At 49.0% G+C, this 17,500-nt stretch overlaps 1 protein-coding gene across 3 annotated transcripts in view; it reads left to right on the top strand.

Annotated features, from left to right (window-relative positions):
• tei (irregular chiasm C-roughest protein teiresias) overlaps nucleotides 1-17,500 on the top strand; it is a 210,146-nt gene that overhangs the window by 139,907 nt on the left and 52,739 nt on the right. For 2 of the 3 annotated variants that reach the window (XM_071696675.1, XM_071696673.1), the window contains exon 3: nucleotides 5,607-5,681. The exons of the other annotated variant lie outside the window; for it this stretch is intronic. The gene's annotated coding sequence lies outside the window, so the exon portion shown is untranslated. The remainder of the gene's footprint in view (nucleotides 1-5,606; nucleotides 5,682-17,500) is intronic. 3 annotated transcript variants of the gene reach the window in all.

Genomic DNA, 17,500 nt, shown 5'->3' with positions numbered 1-17,500 from the left:
AAGCCAGACACTCTTATATGTCAAGGTTTACCTGAGCTAGAGGCCATGTTGGCGTCGGTCGGATTTCAATACGTCAGAAACGACGCTGTTCTCGATCGTTTGTTCCCCTCGAGGGACTGCTGCAAACACCAGAACCGTGTCATCTGCAGACAGCAACGGCTTCACATTGCCGTGCTTCCTCCCCAGCATGCAGTAGACCAGCGCCTCGCTCCCGGACCCTCCCTACCACTCACCTCCCTCACCGCCCCGTCTGCGAACAGATTAGACAGAAGCTGTTGTCAGAGTTTGGGAGAGAGAGAGAGAGAGAGAGAGAGAGTGTGTCTCTCTCTCTCTCTCTCTCTCTCTCTCTCTCTCTCTCTCTCTCTCTCTAAGGAGGAAGTTGCGAGTATATGAACAAAAGTAAGGTAATGAGGCGAGGCAGGAGGGCGGGAGAGAATGGCGCGAGTGTAAGTTTCAGTCGGGGGAGGACCTGCTGGAGGGTAATGGAGTGCTTTACATTCATGGAAATGGACATGGTAGCGGATGGAACCGTGAGGGCTTGAATCGAGTCATAAAGCGTTAAGGGAAAGGATAAGGTCCTGGCTGCATTAAGGAGCGTACATTATACACGACAGCGAGAACTGGATGTGTGTAAATAAGGCCATTGTTCGTTTGTTCTTGACGCTAGAGCAGAAGTGGGTATATATATATATATATATATATATATATATATATATATATATATATATATATATATATATATATGCAATGTAAACACAGTGTTGTGCATGACAGATGCACATAAAAGTGTGGGTGCAAAATCTTTTGTTTACAATAGATAGATAGATAGATAGATAGATGTAAATATAGATAATCAAGCCAAAGTCGAAGGTCCACCTCTACGTATATATATATCCTCAGAGAAATTCATCCACCAATTTCCCCACCATCTCTTTTGTATCTATAATTTCAAATTCATGCAAGTAAGATGAAAATGATGGCGCCATTTGTTCAAGGTCATTAATATGCATTGAAAGAATGATAAATAAAAAGGCACTACATGGCATGCCAGTCATTTCAGTGAGTCAAGAGTTGAAACCAGTCTGATTAGCTATGAATGCAATGGAAAAAAAAATGAGAGAGAGAGAGAGAGGAGAAAAATGATGGTGAGTGATCCAGACTGGAGTCAATTTCTCTGGTTCGTTATCCTCTCTTCTTCTTCCTCCTCTCATCCTTGCTCGCCGCTGTTTCCCCGCACTAATGATGTAGCGCCAGGAGCAGATGGAGAAAGGCTTCCTTCGCACACATCCATTGTCATCCCTTGTCGTGTATAATGCACCGAAACCAAAGCCCTCTATCCACAACACTAAACCCCACTGACCTTTCCATGGTTTTCCCCCCTGGCTGATTCACATACCCTGGTTCAGGCCAGTGACAGCGCGTCGCCCCCTGTATACCACATCATTCCAGTTTACTCGATCCCATTTCGTATCATATGCTGCAGGTATATATATATATTCCATGTGATGTAGTTCGAGTGAGCGAGTAAATGGCGTGGTAGGGTTCAGCAGGATGTGCATGGGGGAGGGTTAGGTGGGGAATGGGGTCAGGGGTCACCTTAGAGGTGGGTCATGGGGGTTTATGGGGGGGGGGGAGGGGGGTTGCCGGCAGGACAGACAACATATGGGGGTGGGAGGGAGGCAGGATACTTCTCGTTACCTCTTGTTACTTAACTTAACTTAGCCTAGCTTGGTGGTTTATGATGTTGTTATTGGTGGAGGGGATGTTACTAGGGGTGGTGGAGGGAATGTTGTTACTGGTGGAGGGAATGCTACTAGTGTTGGAGGGGATGTTGCTAGTGGTGGTGGAGGGGATAATATTAGTGATGGTGGTGGTGATGGAGAATGCAGTTGGAGTAATGCTTTTGGTCATAGCTAGTGTTGTTGTTGGTGCCTTTTTCTCCGCTCTTGTTAGAGTTAGTGGTGCCGTGGGTGGGTGGGGCAGGCCAGGGCTAAGCGCGTAGCGTTCACCACATAAGAGACAGACAGACAGACATGGGAGCCGATGGTCCTTCCAGACAACCTCCTCCTAGGCCTGTATGTAAGTGTCTAGGTACAGTATCGAGTGCTCACAGCTGTCTTGTGCACCCGCTCTGCTACCCCTCTCACTCACTCTCCCCTCACTCCCTCACTCACTCCCCTACCCTCTTACGTGCCTCGGGAGTTTCCACAGGGGAAAATTTGTAACCTAGCCTAGAATTTTTTCCCCCTTCTCCTGCACATACTTTGGCTCGTTTTTTATCGGCTTTGTCATGAGGGGAATTTTGTGTGTCTCATCGGCCATGCGTGGCGGGGGGGGAACTTTTCTCTTAAGGCTCCGTATTCCTCCCACACTCCCTCCTCCCGCCTCCGTCACCCTGGTGTATATCAGGATCTTAGACGACGCACTCACCTTCTTTACTCTCCTCGTAAACACGACGGTGCGGGCTCTGGGAGCGATGGCACGACCCCTCTGAACACGACGGTACGACCCTTGGGGTATGACGGACTGGCCTCTGGCCCTCCGTCTCGCGCGCGCGCGCACACACACACACACACACACACACACACACACACACACACATGCTCGTAGTGCCAGGGTGAGCATCTCCCGTGAGCCAGACGCGCCCCCCCAAACCTCTCCTCCCTGACATTATACATCTTAATTTTCTCGCCAGGGGCAAACGGAGGGAGAAGGATCATTCTCTCTCTCTCTCTCTCTCTCTCTCTCTCTCTCTCTCTCTCTCTCTCTCTCTCTCTCTCTCTCTCTCTCTCCTCCCGCCATCCTTTGTTTTCTCTTCTGTCTCCCACTTGCAGCTGTCTTTCTCCTTCTGTTTTATGTTCTCTTCTTCTTCTTCCTCTTCTTCTTCTTCCTCTTCTTCTTCTTCTTCTTCTTCTTCTTCTTCTTCTTCTTCCCTTAATCTGTTTCCTCAGTCTTCCCTTTCGTTTATCATCTTGTTATTATGTTATCTTGCTTATTGTCTGCCTCCTCTGTTTCCCCCCTTTCTCTACCCTTTAAGTTTATTCTTCATTTTCCCTGTGTCTCCCATCTTTACCCAATATCACATCTGATTACTATTCTTTCTTTCCCTGTTGTTTATTGTCTTTACTCTGTTTACTTTGTATTCCCCTGTTTACACTGTTTTCCCCTCTGTTTACCTTCTCCTTCCCCTTCTGTTTGCCCACATCCCCTCCATTATAATTATCTTTCTTTTCTCTGTCTTTGTTTATCATCAGTATCTCGCTATTTCTACTTCTTCTTCTTCCTCTGTCTTCTCCTCTCTCCACTGTCTATTTCCCCTCTCTGTTTCCCCCTTCTGTTTATCGTCTGTTTCCACCCCCTCCCCCCCTTTAACTCCACCTCGGTTAATCCTACTATTCCTGTATATCAACCCGTATATCAACAGTACTCCATCACTGGACGGCATTAAGACCTGCACTCGAAATACAAAGACACATATTACGCCGCTGTCAGTCACCTTATCAGGCCTTCTTATCAGTTACGTAAGTTGATACATAACGCCCCCTGCGGACGTGAGGAGGGGGATGTGGTGGTGGTGAGTGGGTGGGGTGGGTGAGGGAGACGTTTGCATAATCAACATGTGTGTTGATTGATGGTCCGCCCGTCTCCGACACGCAAATTACAGCATGCGAACCACCGCGGGGGAAGATGGTGTGGTGGAGACACGGGCGATAAGACTGCTCATCCAACAGCGCTTGTTCAGTATACTGTGGGGACGTAGACCCGGGAGGGATATATATTTTTCTATTTTTATCTGGAGATGAACATCCCAGTGATACGTGCAAGATATGGGAGAGAGAGAGAGAGAGAGAGAGAGAGAGAGAGAGAGAGAGAGAGAGAGAGAGAGAGAGGCTCTCTTTATCTACTTGTTTGCCCCACAGCCAGTAGATGGTCGGTCCGTTCTGTACCACACCGCCCACAGCCACCCGTTTTCCCACTGCCCACACCACCATCACTATGGTACAGTATCGTTCTCTAGGGTACAAAATCCCATCCCTGGGACAGTGTACCACATTCTGGGACATGTCAGATGAACTGGCTTAATGATAGAGTAGATTAACTCTCCTCGTGGGTCATTAGCGAAGGGGAGAGTGTTGAAATTTCTGAACAGATTTCCACACTCAGGTCGTCCTGTACTTAGATATGTATATTCAAAAGGTGATCTTAATTCCTGGATACGTTAGCGTTATTTTGTAATTATTTGTTTAGAAAAAATGTTCTTATTGAAACGCCAGCGATGGCAAGCCACTGTCTTTCATAGCCGTAAGAGGGGTCTGCGTACGCCACGTCTTTCTATACTGACCCTGTATTTACCCTATGCCAAATGGTGGTTACCGGAGGCTGTGTGTTTGTTCCGTGTCCACTACCAGTCTTTCCTAGTCTTGCGGACGTCATAACTGGCCGACTAGACTGTTCGCTGCTGCAGGCAGCGAACCATCTGTCGCGCGAACCCTCTGTGTAACAGTCGAGCGTAACACAGAAGACCCATTCATGCTCTGCACCTGTCACCCCCCACTTCACACCTTTGCCCGCCTTGTCTCCCCATCTGTTTTGGCTCCCTTTTATCTCTCTCTCTCTCTCTCTCTCTCTCTCTCTCTCTCTCTCTCTCTCTCTCTCTCTCTCTCTCTCCTCAGTATTCCCTTAGGCACGTAAGGGGAAGGGGGAGGAGGTGATGGGGACACGTAAAGGAATGGTTTGAAATGGGAGAGGAACCAGAGTGTCGCCTCTCCTCACCCCTTCAGCCTCGCTTGCACGTCTGTGTATTTTTGGGGTGTGAGACGTCTAATTGGCCATTAAGGCCTCCCTGTCTTGTCGCACTGGTTACACTGTGCTTAACGAGCGAGCAGGTTCACCTTCCTTCCTTTCTTCCCCTTAGTTGACAATACCATATATATATATATATATATATATATATATATATATATATATATATATAGCGGTAGTATTCCCACCTTTGGTACAAGGGTCCCGGGTTCGATCCTGGCTGTATATATATATATATATATATATATATATATATATATATATATATATATATATATATATATATATAAACTTATTTCTTCATTTCATTTGCTTTCTTGATTTTTTTTCACAGTATTGTCGATATTTTGTCATTGTTTCATTAGCTAGTTGTAAACATCTCATCATTTTAGATTCTGTCACTGTCGACAGACTTGGCTCATACTGTGTATAGCTTCTTTGACATTACACCTCCCAGTTTCCTTTGTTGATATTGTTGTGAGAGAGAGAGAGAGAGAGAGAGAGAGAGAGAGAGAGAGAGAGAGAGAGAGAGAGACGGGGGACATACAGAGACAGAGATCAGGAGAGATGGGCGACATTAGCGCGTAGATCCGTATAAACAGCGGCATTATTGGATCCCACTGATAAAAGAGGGAAACTTGCTGGCCACATCAGTCGGTCGGGGAGCTGGAAGACCCGGCTCTCTCTCTCTCTCTCTCTCTCTCTCTCTCTCTCTCTCTCTCTCTCTCTCTCTCTCCCCCCCCCACCACTGTATAACTGGAGTCATGACGTGTAATATTTTTTCCTCCTCCTCCCTCCTGCAGGAGATGTGTCGGTAGCGGGCCAGCAGAGAACGCCACCACTAGCACCACTGAGCCCCTGCGCTATGGCAACATAAGGTATGTACGTGGTGATATGCCACCTCCTCCTCTCCCTCTCCTCTTCTTCTCCCCACCTAGTTACGTGGGTAGTGTATCGCCCACTGGTATCGGATGTGCAGCATGAACTGATCCTTACTCACTTGTGTACGTGTGAGTGATTCTACCCACTTGTGTACGTGAAACTTACCTTCACCCACTTGTGTACGGGGGATTCATTCTTACCGGGTTGTGTACGTGGGATTGATCCTTACCCACTTATGTACGCGGGGTTGACCCTTACACAGTTGTGTACATAGGAATGTTCCTTACCTATTTATGCACGTGGGACTGACCCTTACCCTTTATGTACGTGGAATTAAACCCTTACCCTCTACGTACGTGGGACTGACCCTTACCAACCCATTTACGTGAGACAATCCTTGAAATTCTCACGTACGTGAAGTGTCACCATTAAAAGCCTCAAGATGTCGCGGATACTTCGAGAGGAAGGACTGTAAACAGGAGATCCCCAGCAGCTCCTGAAACTCACTCCTCAAGTATCGGCAACATTAAGGGCTGACCGGTGAAGAGAACTTCCGAAAACTCACTGGACAAATACCTATAAAGTGTGGCTGTCCAGCAGCGAATGTCGGAGGGTACGTGTGCTTGCGGGTGGCTTAGCTGCCTCAAGGACTCACAAAATGTCGTCGTAAAGCAGACTTCATCTTTCTCTTCTTCTTCTTCTTCTTCTCCTTCTTCTTCTTCTCCTTCTTCTTCTTCTCCTTCTTCTTCTTCTTCTTCGTCTTCTTCTTCTTCTTCTTCTTCTTCTTCTCCTTCTCCTTCTTCTTCTTCTCCTTCTTCGTCTTCTTCTTCTTCTTCTTCTTCTTCTTCTTCTTCTTCTTCTTCTTCTTCTCCTCCTTCTTCTCCTTCTTCTTCTTCTTCTTCTTCTTCTTCTTCTTCTTCTTCTTCGTTTACAGTGAAACACGATAGCCTTCCGCAGGGGCTGTGGTTGCACCGCTGATGTCTTCTTTTCGTGTCTGGCTTCAACAGAAGAAATAAAGACACGAACTTCATATGTCATGATCTGTCGATGATATGGGTGTGTATGTGAAGGTCTTATCGTACAGATGGTGACCGAGAGATTACCGGTCTCAGATATCGGTCAAGTCTTCGAGTGGGCCATTGATAATGGGCTACCCTTGGTGTCCACCAGAGATAAGTTCCAACTCCTTCATTGAGGAGGAAATGATGAGGAGGAGGAAGTCAAGATGATGAGAGTCAGGTGGAGTACAAGACTTGGACAAGACGCGAGCACAACAGATGAGATTAAGGGTTTTAGTCGAGTCTGCATAGGTTCGAATCCTTGTTGCTGCAGTAGGCAAGCAGTCATACCAGCTGTTCATCCCTCCCATATAGGCTGGTCGATGCAATGGGTCCCTGGCTTAGGATAAGGTATGTATATATGAATGAGATGGCCTTCTGCATGGCATTCTCTTGCCCGCGACGTCTCAGCTACCAAGAAAAATAATCGTCTTAAGTGAGTATTTGAAAGGTATCGTGACTTCTTTGGACAATAGGCATGATGCAGTTCGCCGACTGCAAAGACAAGGGATGCGAAACCAGGAAGAGACAGTATTTGAAGCTTTGATTCATTAGCCAGAATGCCTTATGGGGCACGTCCTCTCAGACACCGTGAATGACCAGAGGAACAGCTTCACCGTGAATGACCAGAGGAACAGCTTTACCGTGACTGACCAGAGGAACAGCTTCATCATGAATGACCAGAGGAACAGCTTTACCGTGAATGACCAGAGGAACAGCTCTACAGCTTAGTCTGCCCAAGCCCCGGAGGTAGAGACAAGCTTCCAGAATGTGCTGAGAATATTTGTTGGGTCTGCCTGGTAAGTCTGTAATCCCCAGCTTGTATAGTGCGGCAAAGCTCTCCAGTCGTGTGACCTCGTCTCTTTATATATATATATATATATATATATATATATATATGTATATGCGTGTGTATAGATATGGATGGATAGATAGATTGTGGATACATAGAATTCTATGCATATATAATCTCCTCTTTCTCCTAGCAGTGGCAGGCAGCTTGAGAGAATCTTTTGGCACTGAAGTTTTGCGTCACTATATCCTTTGACAAAGTTTGGAATCAGGTACATCTTTTCAAACTTCCTCTTATTGCTTTCCTCTATCTCTCGTCTCTTTGATCTCATTTCTTTCCAACTTCAATATTGCTGCAGAGGTGGCACAGACTTAAATTACTTTTTTGGCTTCAAAGTTGGAGAGTCACGTGGCTTTGATTTTCGCTCGCCTGACCCATATCTTCCTCCTGATTAATTAATCTTCGTTTTTTTTTTTCTTTTGGTATATTCAGCACCATTGAACACCTTACACACATTCGTGTATGGCGTTCCAGAAGTTATCTATTCTGGAAGTTAGATAAAAATGAATCGCCACTGTTTATATACCGTGGCAAAATGTCGCATCTTTCGTGGTCTCTGAACTTGCTATTGCGCGCCAGTGAAGCGGCAGTGATATTACAGTGTTTGGGAGCAGTGCACACACCGACTCACACGCAGAGGAGAAATGGCAATGGCCCGACCGCTTCATCAAGCTGTTCAGTCGTCTGTCTTATGTAAATACAAGTTTTACCGTCTGTTCACCGTCTCGTAAGCTCTCTCTCAGTTTATATTTGTGTCTCTGTGGCAGTAGTTTGCCCTTAGCTAATAGATTGGTAGTTGGTATTATGTTACCTCACGTCACCTCTCTCTACTGTGAACACGACGGTATGGTCCTTGGGGTATATAATGGCCTGGCCCTGAGCACGACGGTACTGTTCTTGTGGTATATGATAACCTTGACCTTCAAAGTTTGGGTTTGGAGCCAGACTGTTATACTCAGGGGGTTGTACCGTCGTGCTTAAGGGGCGTACCGTCGTGCTGAAGGGCCTTACCGTCGTGCTTTAAGGTATGAAGAATCATTGTTGCCAGCACGGACCTCAGTACCATCCTCCTGTTGTGGTTAGCACCACACTGGTGTTCCTCTGCCCTCACTCTCTGATCTTGCTGTTGGCTCCGGCCCTCACCCACAGCCCCAGGTGTGGATGTCTGACCTATATCCGAATGTGTGTTGTTTGTGTAGATGTTTAGCGCATGTCTGGACGTATGTGTGTGTGTGTGTGTATGTGTGTGTGTGTATGTGTGTGTGTGTGTGTGTGTATGTGTGTGTGTGTGTGTGTGTGTGGTGCGTCATGCACATCGATCACAACACACAATTATGCAACGTAGCGGATCGAACCATTGAGCAGATCTGCTAGAAATACAATCAGGTATTATGATCATACTTCCCTTTGTTTCGGTGGCGTTGTAGGACTTCCAGCCTCGACCAGAGGTGGCTTGGCCGAAGGCGAACCAAGGGGAGGGGAAAGAAGACATTCCCAGGAGGGAAGGGGGAGAGGAGGGAAAAAGCTTTAGCATATATGTTGGCGACATCATTTTCATACCCAGGAAACAGTCGCGTCCGATTTCTTCTTTGCCACTGTTTCACAGGCACTCCTCACTGGCTATCCCCAACACGCCAGACAGACGTCGTGGTACCACGAATGCGCCCCTGGAGAATTGTGGCACTTGCGTTGGCAGTGTCAGGTGGAAAATGGCAATGCTTCTCACTCCTGCGTCACCATTAGTAAGGGCGTCGGCACGGAAATGTCCTGCACCTGCACAGGGAAGCGTCGGGCCCTTCCATTCCTCGAAGACACACATGTGATGTGGGTTTTCAATGTCTGTGGTGACGTGCAATATCGCGAGGTATCTGAAAGTCCTCCCGATTTCTCGAGGATTTGCCGCCTCCCCGCTGCAGAAGTTGTGCCTCCCTCTCTCTCCTCCTCCTGCAGGAGACACGTCCGGGAACTTCAGCCGCGCCAGGAGGGATGGTGGTGTTGGTGGTGGTTAGGAATTTTGACAGTGTGGGGAAATAAAGAAAACGAATGGTATCCGAAAAGGATCAGATTTTTCCTCTTTGCGAGCACTGGACCGTACGAAAATGAATGGAAATTGGCCAAAGTAAAACGTGAAGCACAGAGAAGAATCAGACGTTCTTCATTTGTTTGTTTGGTGGTCGATAAAGCTGCAGGGAGAACAAGAGATGTGGTTGCCATGGTTATAACATTAAACACAATTGGTGATCGAAAATTCAATTTACGTGGCTTCACGCATAAAATATATATTCCATCAGGACTACACAAATTAAACTACTTTACCAAATGCACTGATATATATATATATATATATATATATATATATATATATATATATATATATATATATATATATGATTTAGTACCAATACTTGGCCTAAAAGTATCTAAGTACATGGAGTAAAAAGATCAAAATATTTGATAAATGCAACATATATGGACGCGGGCTATTCACATGCAGATGAAATTAACGTAATGGCAAATCGTGGATCAGTTTTCTATGATGCATTCATTTCATCCAATCAGCTGTAAAAGATTTTGTGATCTCCCTTACGAGTCTGGCCTCCTCTTTTTTTTTTTTTTTTGATAAATCCTTATGAGGCTAGTGTGATGCATCCTGACGAGCGACGCTCATGCGTGTGACCCAGGTTGACCTTTGACCCCAGGTTGGCCTTTAGCCCTCTTGGGTATGAAGGCACGTCCTTTTCCCATGGGCGTCACAACGCTTTGGGTATGGTGACCTGGGCCTTGGGCGTGACGACTCTTAAAGAGTCAGATAGAAGGGCAGCAGGTCATACCATCGTGCTCAGTGGTCGTGCGGTCGTGCTGACTGGTCGTAAGTCGTGCTCAAAGGTCGTACGTCGTGCTGAATGGTCGTACCGTCATGCTCAATGGTCGTACGTCGTGCTCAAGGGTCGTACCATCGTGCTGAATGGTCGTACGTCGTGCTCAAGGGTCGTACCGTCGTGCTGAATGGTCAGTACGTCGTGCTGAATGGTCGTACGTCGTGCTCAAGGGTCGTACCGTCGTGATGAATGGTCGTACGTCGTGGTCAAGGGTCGTACCGTCGTGCTCAAGGGTCGCGCCGTCGTGCTCAAGGGTCTCATCGTCGTACTCATGAGTCTAGGGCCACGTTCCCTCTTCGTATACCATTGGATACGTGACATTTTGCTCCTCGTTTAAGCACCTTGGCCAGACTGAACTTCGAAATGTCACTTGTGGTGAATCTATCACCACCTCCTCATCAATTCATGGTGAAGTGAACGTTAGGGGAGGGTCGAGTACCCAGGAAATAAACCAGGGTCTTCCTCATGGCTCCCTCACAGTCACACACACACACACACACACACACACACACACACACACATACTCGCGTCTTTGATAGTCCCTCAACTGTAAGTGATAAAGGTTTTCAAGAGTGCTAAAGATAAGTCTGTGATTATACAATATATACACGTCTCGTACGATTGTTTCAGAGAGGTCTTCTACCCCTCACAGCTCCCAGGTCAGGGACCTCGTCTTACCTTCAATATACCTTCAGGTAGCTTTGGAAAATCTTCCAGCTGGGTCTGAGACCACACTGTCTTGTTGTTCCTTTGCTCCGTTAGCCTTGTTAGAGGCTGAAGGCACGTAGGTTTGGAACAGATTAATGACGATACTAATCGAAGGTTAGCGTGTGTAAAGACACACTGGAGTGTCTCTAACTTCGAAACCAGGTCACGTGAATCAGTCACAACGAGTAGAATACTTTTTTTTTCACGGTTTCTTCAATTGTCCCGTCCCTCCTCATGAAACCAGAGGGTGTCGACAGCTTGGCGTATTTATGGATTCTGACGAACCACTCACCAGTTGCAGTGTGAAGGATCGGTTGCATCTCTTTAAATACCTGTTGAGTTGATGAAGCTTCCTCAGTGCTGACTTGGGGACGTGGGGCTGAAGGTCGTCAAGTTGGTAGACGGAAGACGTGCTGTGTTGATGTCACGGGTGAGAGTCGGTGTGTTTGGTGACACGACGCTTGTAAGTACGTCGACATGGTGTGGGTGTGTTTACACCCTGAGTACGATGGTACGATCCTTGAGGACGACGGTACGGTCCTCGAGTACGATGGTATATGATCCTTGAGCACGACGGTACGACCCTCGAGTACGACGGTACGACCCTCGAGCACGATGGTATATGCTCCTTGAGCACGACGGTACGACCCCCGAGCACGACGGTACGACCCTCGAGCACGACGGTATGATCCTTGAGCACGACGGTACGACCCGCGAGCACGACGGTACGACCCGCGAGCACGACGATAAGAACCTCAAGTATGTTAGCGTGATCCTTGACCTGACCTTTTTAAGTAGAGTCATGTGCAAGGTCACGCAGGCTTACTGCGCTACGTCATGCTCAAAGATCGTACCGTCGCCCTCAAGGATCGCACCGTCCTGCTCAAGGTATCAATATCATTTGTAGAAAAAATAAAGCTAAACCAATACATGAAAGAAGCTATTGTTTCATAGTAAAGCAAAAATGATGTCACTTTTTTTTTATTGAACGTTTCCGACGTGAATACGTGACGTTGTACACACTGGAGGACGAGGGTTGTGTGTGTGTGTGTGTGTATGTCTGGAGTAGGACCCGGGAACAACGGTGGTCCTCAGTGGCTGGCTAGCCTTCACTTAGCCAGCGACCTTTCCTGCTGACGTCCCTTGTTTGATCTCCTCCTCCTGCCCCCTGTCCTCCTCCTCCTCCTTCTCCTCCTCCCTTTCAGCTCCCCCTCCACCTCCTCTTCTTCCCCACCTTCACCTCCTCCTCCCCCTCCACCTAAACCTCCACCACCCCCTCCTCTTCCTCCTCCTCCTCCTCCTCCCCCCTCCCTTTCAGCTCCCCCTCCACCTCCTTCTTCTTCCCCACCTTCACCTCCTCCTTCCCCTCCACCTAAACCTCCACCTCCTCCTCCTCCTCCTCCTCCCTCTGGTCTCACGATGAAAAAGCTTCATTCAGAGTCGAGTCTTCACTTCCAGTCTTGTTTGTGCATCTCTGTCCCGCTCGCCGGCCGCCAGCCAGCCCCACCGGCATGTAGCCAACGTCTGTACCCGAATCAATAAATTATTTTTCCTTTTTTCTTTTTTTTCTTTTTTTGCCATTTACACACTGTTATCCTCTCACCTACCCCCCCCCCCCCTCTCTCTCTCTCTCTCTCTCTCTCTCTCTCTCTCTCTCTCTCTCTCTCTCTCTCTCTCTCTCTCTCTCTTAATTCCTCATACCTCCCCGGCACCAGAGCCTCCCCCCTACCCCCATTCCCTCCCCCCTCCCGTCCCATGTGCCCCCCCCCCCCGCCCCCCTGTACCCACGATCAAGCAGCCTTACTATATATATGCGGGAGGGACACAGATGCGTCTCTCGTACATGCTGGGGTAATGGCCTCGTCTCATGCAGGGGGGGGGGGGGGGGGGTCATGCCATGCACCTCTGTTCTACTCGTGTGTCTACTCCGTTGCAGAGATGTCGCTGTTTTCCTTTTTTTTCCCCCCATCTTTGTAGATGTCTCTTGTCTGTTTACGTATAAAACTGAATATATATAGTCATATATGATAGATAAACTCACACACACACACACACACACACACACACACACACACACACACACACACACACACACACAAACACACTTGTGGCACAAAGCCAAGCACACAAAATGGGGACAGCAAAAAGACAGAAGTGTCTGTTACGGCGGAAGACAGCCAGCTTACTTCTGGCGAGGGGGAGAGGCAGGTGGAGGGAGGGTACGAAAAGGGAGAGAGAGAGGGAGGGAGGGAGAGGAAAGAGAGAGAGGGAGGGAGGGAGAGGACAGGAGAGAGGGAGTTAGGGAGGGAGAGGACAGGAGAGAGAGAGAGAGGGAGTGAGGGAAGGAGAGGAGAGAGAGAGAGAGAGGGAGAGGACAGGAGAGAGAGGGAGGGAGGGAAGGAGAGGAAAGGAGAGAGAGAGAGAGAGAGAGGGAGGGAGAGGACAGGAGAGGGAGAGAGGGAAGGAGGGAGAGGACAGGAGAGGGAGGAGTGGATCTTAGTCTCTTCCAAAGCCCGGACAATCCACGAGATAACGAGATAGAGTGCAGCAGTGCATCACTGTGGGACGTAGTGTTCACCCGCTCTCCCAGTCTGGTCTCTGCTCCTTCCTCTTCCTCCTCCCTCCTCTTCTCCCTCCTCTTCATTCGCCTCTCAGCAGACTCCTCCATCCCCCTCCCCCACTCTCTCTCTCTCTCCCTCGTGCCTCCTGCTCCGTGATCCACTCTCCTGTTCGTATCCCTCAGCCCGTCGTCGTCGTCTCTGCCTCCTCTTGCTGCTGCCAGGCAGGCAGGGCCCGTGATCCAGAGAGATGATGCTGAGCTGCTGTTGAACACGCTTGATACCTAGATGAACCATGTGTGTGTGTGTGTGTGTGTGTGTGTGGGGGGGGGGGGGGGGGGGGGACGGACTGGGAGCTACTTGTAGCGTTTGGAGACCCGGGAGGGTGGGTGTCATGTCCTTTGTATGGAGGGCCAGAGATGGCTCCTGTTTTGTGTGTTTTGAGGGCCAGGGAGTGCCATGTCATCTGTGTGGATACCAGGGGCCATGTCTTGTGTATGGAGGCCAGGGCCAGGTCTTGTGTGTGGAGGCCCGGGAGGGCCAGGTCTTGTGTGTGGAGACCTGGGAGGGCCAGGTCTTGTGTGTGGAGACCTGGGAGGGCCAGGTCTTGTGTGTGGAGACCTGGGAGGGCCAGGTCTTGTGTGTGGAGACCTGGGAGGGCCAGGTCTTGTGTGTGGAGGCCAGGGCCAGGTCTTGTGTATGGAGGACAAGCCTTAGAAATGACTTCCTAGGCGAGAGGGGCTCGTCTGATCCACCTCTGCCATGGAGAACAACGGTCATTATCAAGCCACATCTCTTCCCTTCACTCCCATGAACTTTCCCTGTATTCATGGCATTCATGATAGACCACTACTAAGTCAGCTCGGTGATGGAATACTGGTGTGTGTGTGTGTGTGTGTGTGTGTGTGTGTTGTGGAGGTGTATTACTTGGCGAGGTTCTCCCCGATTCTCAGTTTTATCGAGAGGATGTGAGACGTTTCGATTCCAAAGTGAGTGTCGCAAAAGGTACATCAAAAACCTGAGTATTTGAGTCTCAGGACCTTAGCTGATTTGCATGTATATAATGTATAAGAAGCTTGATAAGTTCTCGTAATGAATGCCTTACAGACTGGACTGTTGTGGGTATGGAGGGCTTGTGCAGAATGCACGGCATCCGAAGTGAACAGAAGCCGTGTGAAGGAGGGGATCAGGAGGCTTCGAACCCCAGGCCGACGTAGGGCGTTAGGGATCCGAAACTTTTCTAGGTTAACTCCTGATGAACGGGACGCAAATGCCGCCCTTGATAAAAGTTTACGAATGAGAGTAATGAAAAGGAGGCGAGGGGGGTCGTGTGTGAGAGAGAGAGCCGGGGGAGATGACCGCGTTATTTGAACTCATGGGATGTTCGGGTGAGAGGGAGGGAGAAGTTGCTCAGGGAGAGGGGGAGGAGATGGGTGAGAGTAAAGGTATAGGGGAAGGAGATGTTGCTCAGGGAGAGAGGGGAGGGGATGGGTGAGAGTAAAGGTATAGGGGAAGGAGATGTTGCTCAGGGAGAGAGGGGGGGGGGAGATGGAGCTCCTAAAGAGATGGAAGCCGAGTGGGAGAGAGAGAACCACTGAGGGAGAGAGTGCGATCGAGACGACGAGCTGCAGTGAAAGAGAGAGAGAGAGAGAGAGAGAGAGAGAGAGAGAGAGAGAGAGAGAGAGAGAGAGAGAGGCTTGAGGCTAATAGGGAGGGTCAGGATTGTGAGAGACGTCTATTTTTTTTTTTTTTTTGGTACACACTTGTGTATTTACAGACAGTCGACGACCTGTGAACAAGGACGCGTGTAGAGCTCTCTCTCTCTCTCTCTCTCTCTCTCTCTCTCTCTCTCTCTCTCTCTCTCTCTCTCTCTCTCTCTCTCTCTCTAAGCTAAAGGGTCGGATAAAGACGCCCCTGAAGACCTTGTTCCCTCCTCCCTCCCTCCCAGTCTGTATATCTCCCCCTCCCCTCCCCCCCTCCCTCCCCACTACAGACAGGAACGGGCCGGCGACGCCACAAGTTACCCCTGAGCCAGCGCTGGTGCCTGCCAGCCGGTGGTCATATGGCCGTGCCGGGTCACCTCCCTCTGGTCGGGAGATGGTGATTTCGCGACATGCGAAGACCTGGGCGCGGGGTCTTGGGGGGCCGGGTGGGCAAGACACTCCTGGGGTCTTATCTCTCCTCTCACAGAAGTTCGAGAGTGTTTGGACTGGCTAATCAAGCGGATGGAGGTCACGAAAGCTGGAGTTCGTATTACTTTTGCACCGGCGGAGGCTGTGAGGCCCCCCAGCGCCCTGAATGGTGGACTCAAGAAGCCCCGGCCGACGTGACGTGGCGAAGTGCACCGTTCTGGGAGGAAGGAGAGGAGGAGGAGGAGGAGGAGAAGAGTCGGGAGGTTTTAGAGCATCGTATCGACGGGGGAGGAGAAGCTCACTTGTACTGCAGGTCTTTGAGAAGGTACCGGAGGGTATGGAGTGGAGTGACGCATCTTAAGACGGATGGAATCGAGTGAAATCGCAGCGCCTGGGGTGGGAGGTGTTGAGGTGGGAGGCCTTTTAAAGCGGCGGTGAAGGGAGTAGGGGCCAACTTCAGGAAGTGGTGGGAGGTCTCCAGGGATTTAACGCATCAGGACTCATATAGAGTGAGTATGTTGACTTACGAAGGCTGTTAGAGTAATGCGGACTTGAAGAAGAAGAAGAGATGAATTTGATGAGATATTCCAAGTGTGTTGACTTAAACGCTCTACGTATCATATACACATCGAGCAAGTGGCAGTTTGAGTTGATGAAAACCACGGAGCTCATTTGCCAGTCTGCGTTGTTGTCTCAAAGGGATGAATGGGTGATGGGAGAGGCGGTGTCTGGCGTTCAAATGACAGTGTCTGGGGTTGGGGAATGAGTGGGTAGGAGAGAGAGGAGGATAGGTGAAGGGGAGTCGGTGTCAGGAAGGATTAACAGAGGAAGTTTGATGACAGAGGTGAGGGCTGGGGAATGGGAGGATTGGGATGGCTGGAACAAGGGTTCGGAGAGGGGAGATTATATAGCTAGGGGTGGAGGGAGGAAGTGAGGCAAGGGGGAGGGACCAGCAGGACACAAGTGGCCGACCTCCCCTGCAGCAGGACGTGGTAGCTAAGTTTAACGGGGAAGGGGCGAGGTGGTGGGTTGGAGGTGGTGTACTACGGACGGCAGGAACCAGGTGCTGCCGTGTGGTCGGGCTCAGGGAGAAGAGGGAAGCACCAATAAAGCAAAATTAACGTCAAGTTAAGGTGGTTCATACGGGTCCCAGTGGCTGATCCGGGGAAATGGAGGAAATCTGGGGGTCTGTTGATTGTGAGACGTGCTGGAGTGGCAGGTGGCTAGGTCTTACGTACGAGTTTTCTACGTAAACCCCTGTGTTTTGGGGTGTTTACCAGTGGCTTCTTAGGTAAGCCGCCTCTTCCTTCTACATCAACTGACTGTTCTGTAGTATCTATCTCATTCTTGTGTCTCCCCTGATGATGTGATCATGGCACGAAAGTGCACTTGGGAACTTATCGTGTTTCATTTTCCTGTGGAGTACCTGTATATATATATATATATATATATATATATATATATATATATATATATATATATATATATATATAAGGTCGCGGGCAGTTTATGGGTATATGCTTCGATACACTGGCCCAAAAACGAAACAAAAAGCACCTCTCTCTCTCTCTCTCTCTCTCTCTCTCTCTCTCTCTCTCTCTCTCTCTCTCTCTCTCTCTCTCTCTCT

Source organism: Panulirus ornatus, chromosome 59 (assembly GCF_036320965.1).
Source record: "Panulirus ornatus isolate Po-2019 chromosome 59, ASM3632096v1, whole genome shotgun sequence".
Classification (NCBI taxonomy): Eukaryota; Metazoa; Arthropoda; class Malacostraca; order Decapoda; family Palinuridae; genus Panulirus; species Panulirus ornatus.
Note: the sequence above shows the minus strand (reverse complement) of the source record. Positions and strands in the feature narration are given on the sequence as shown.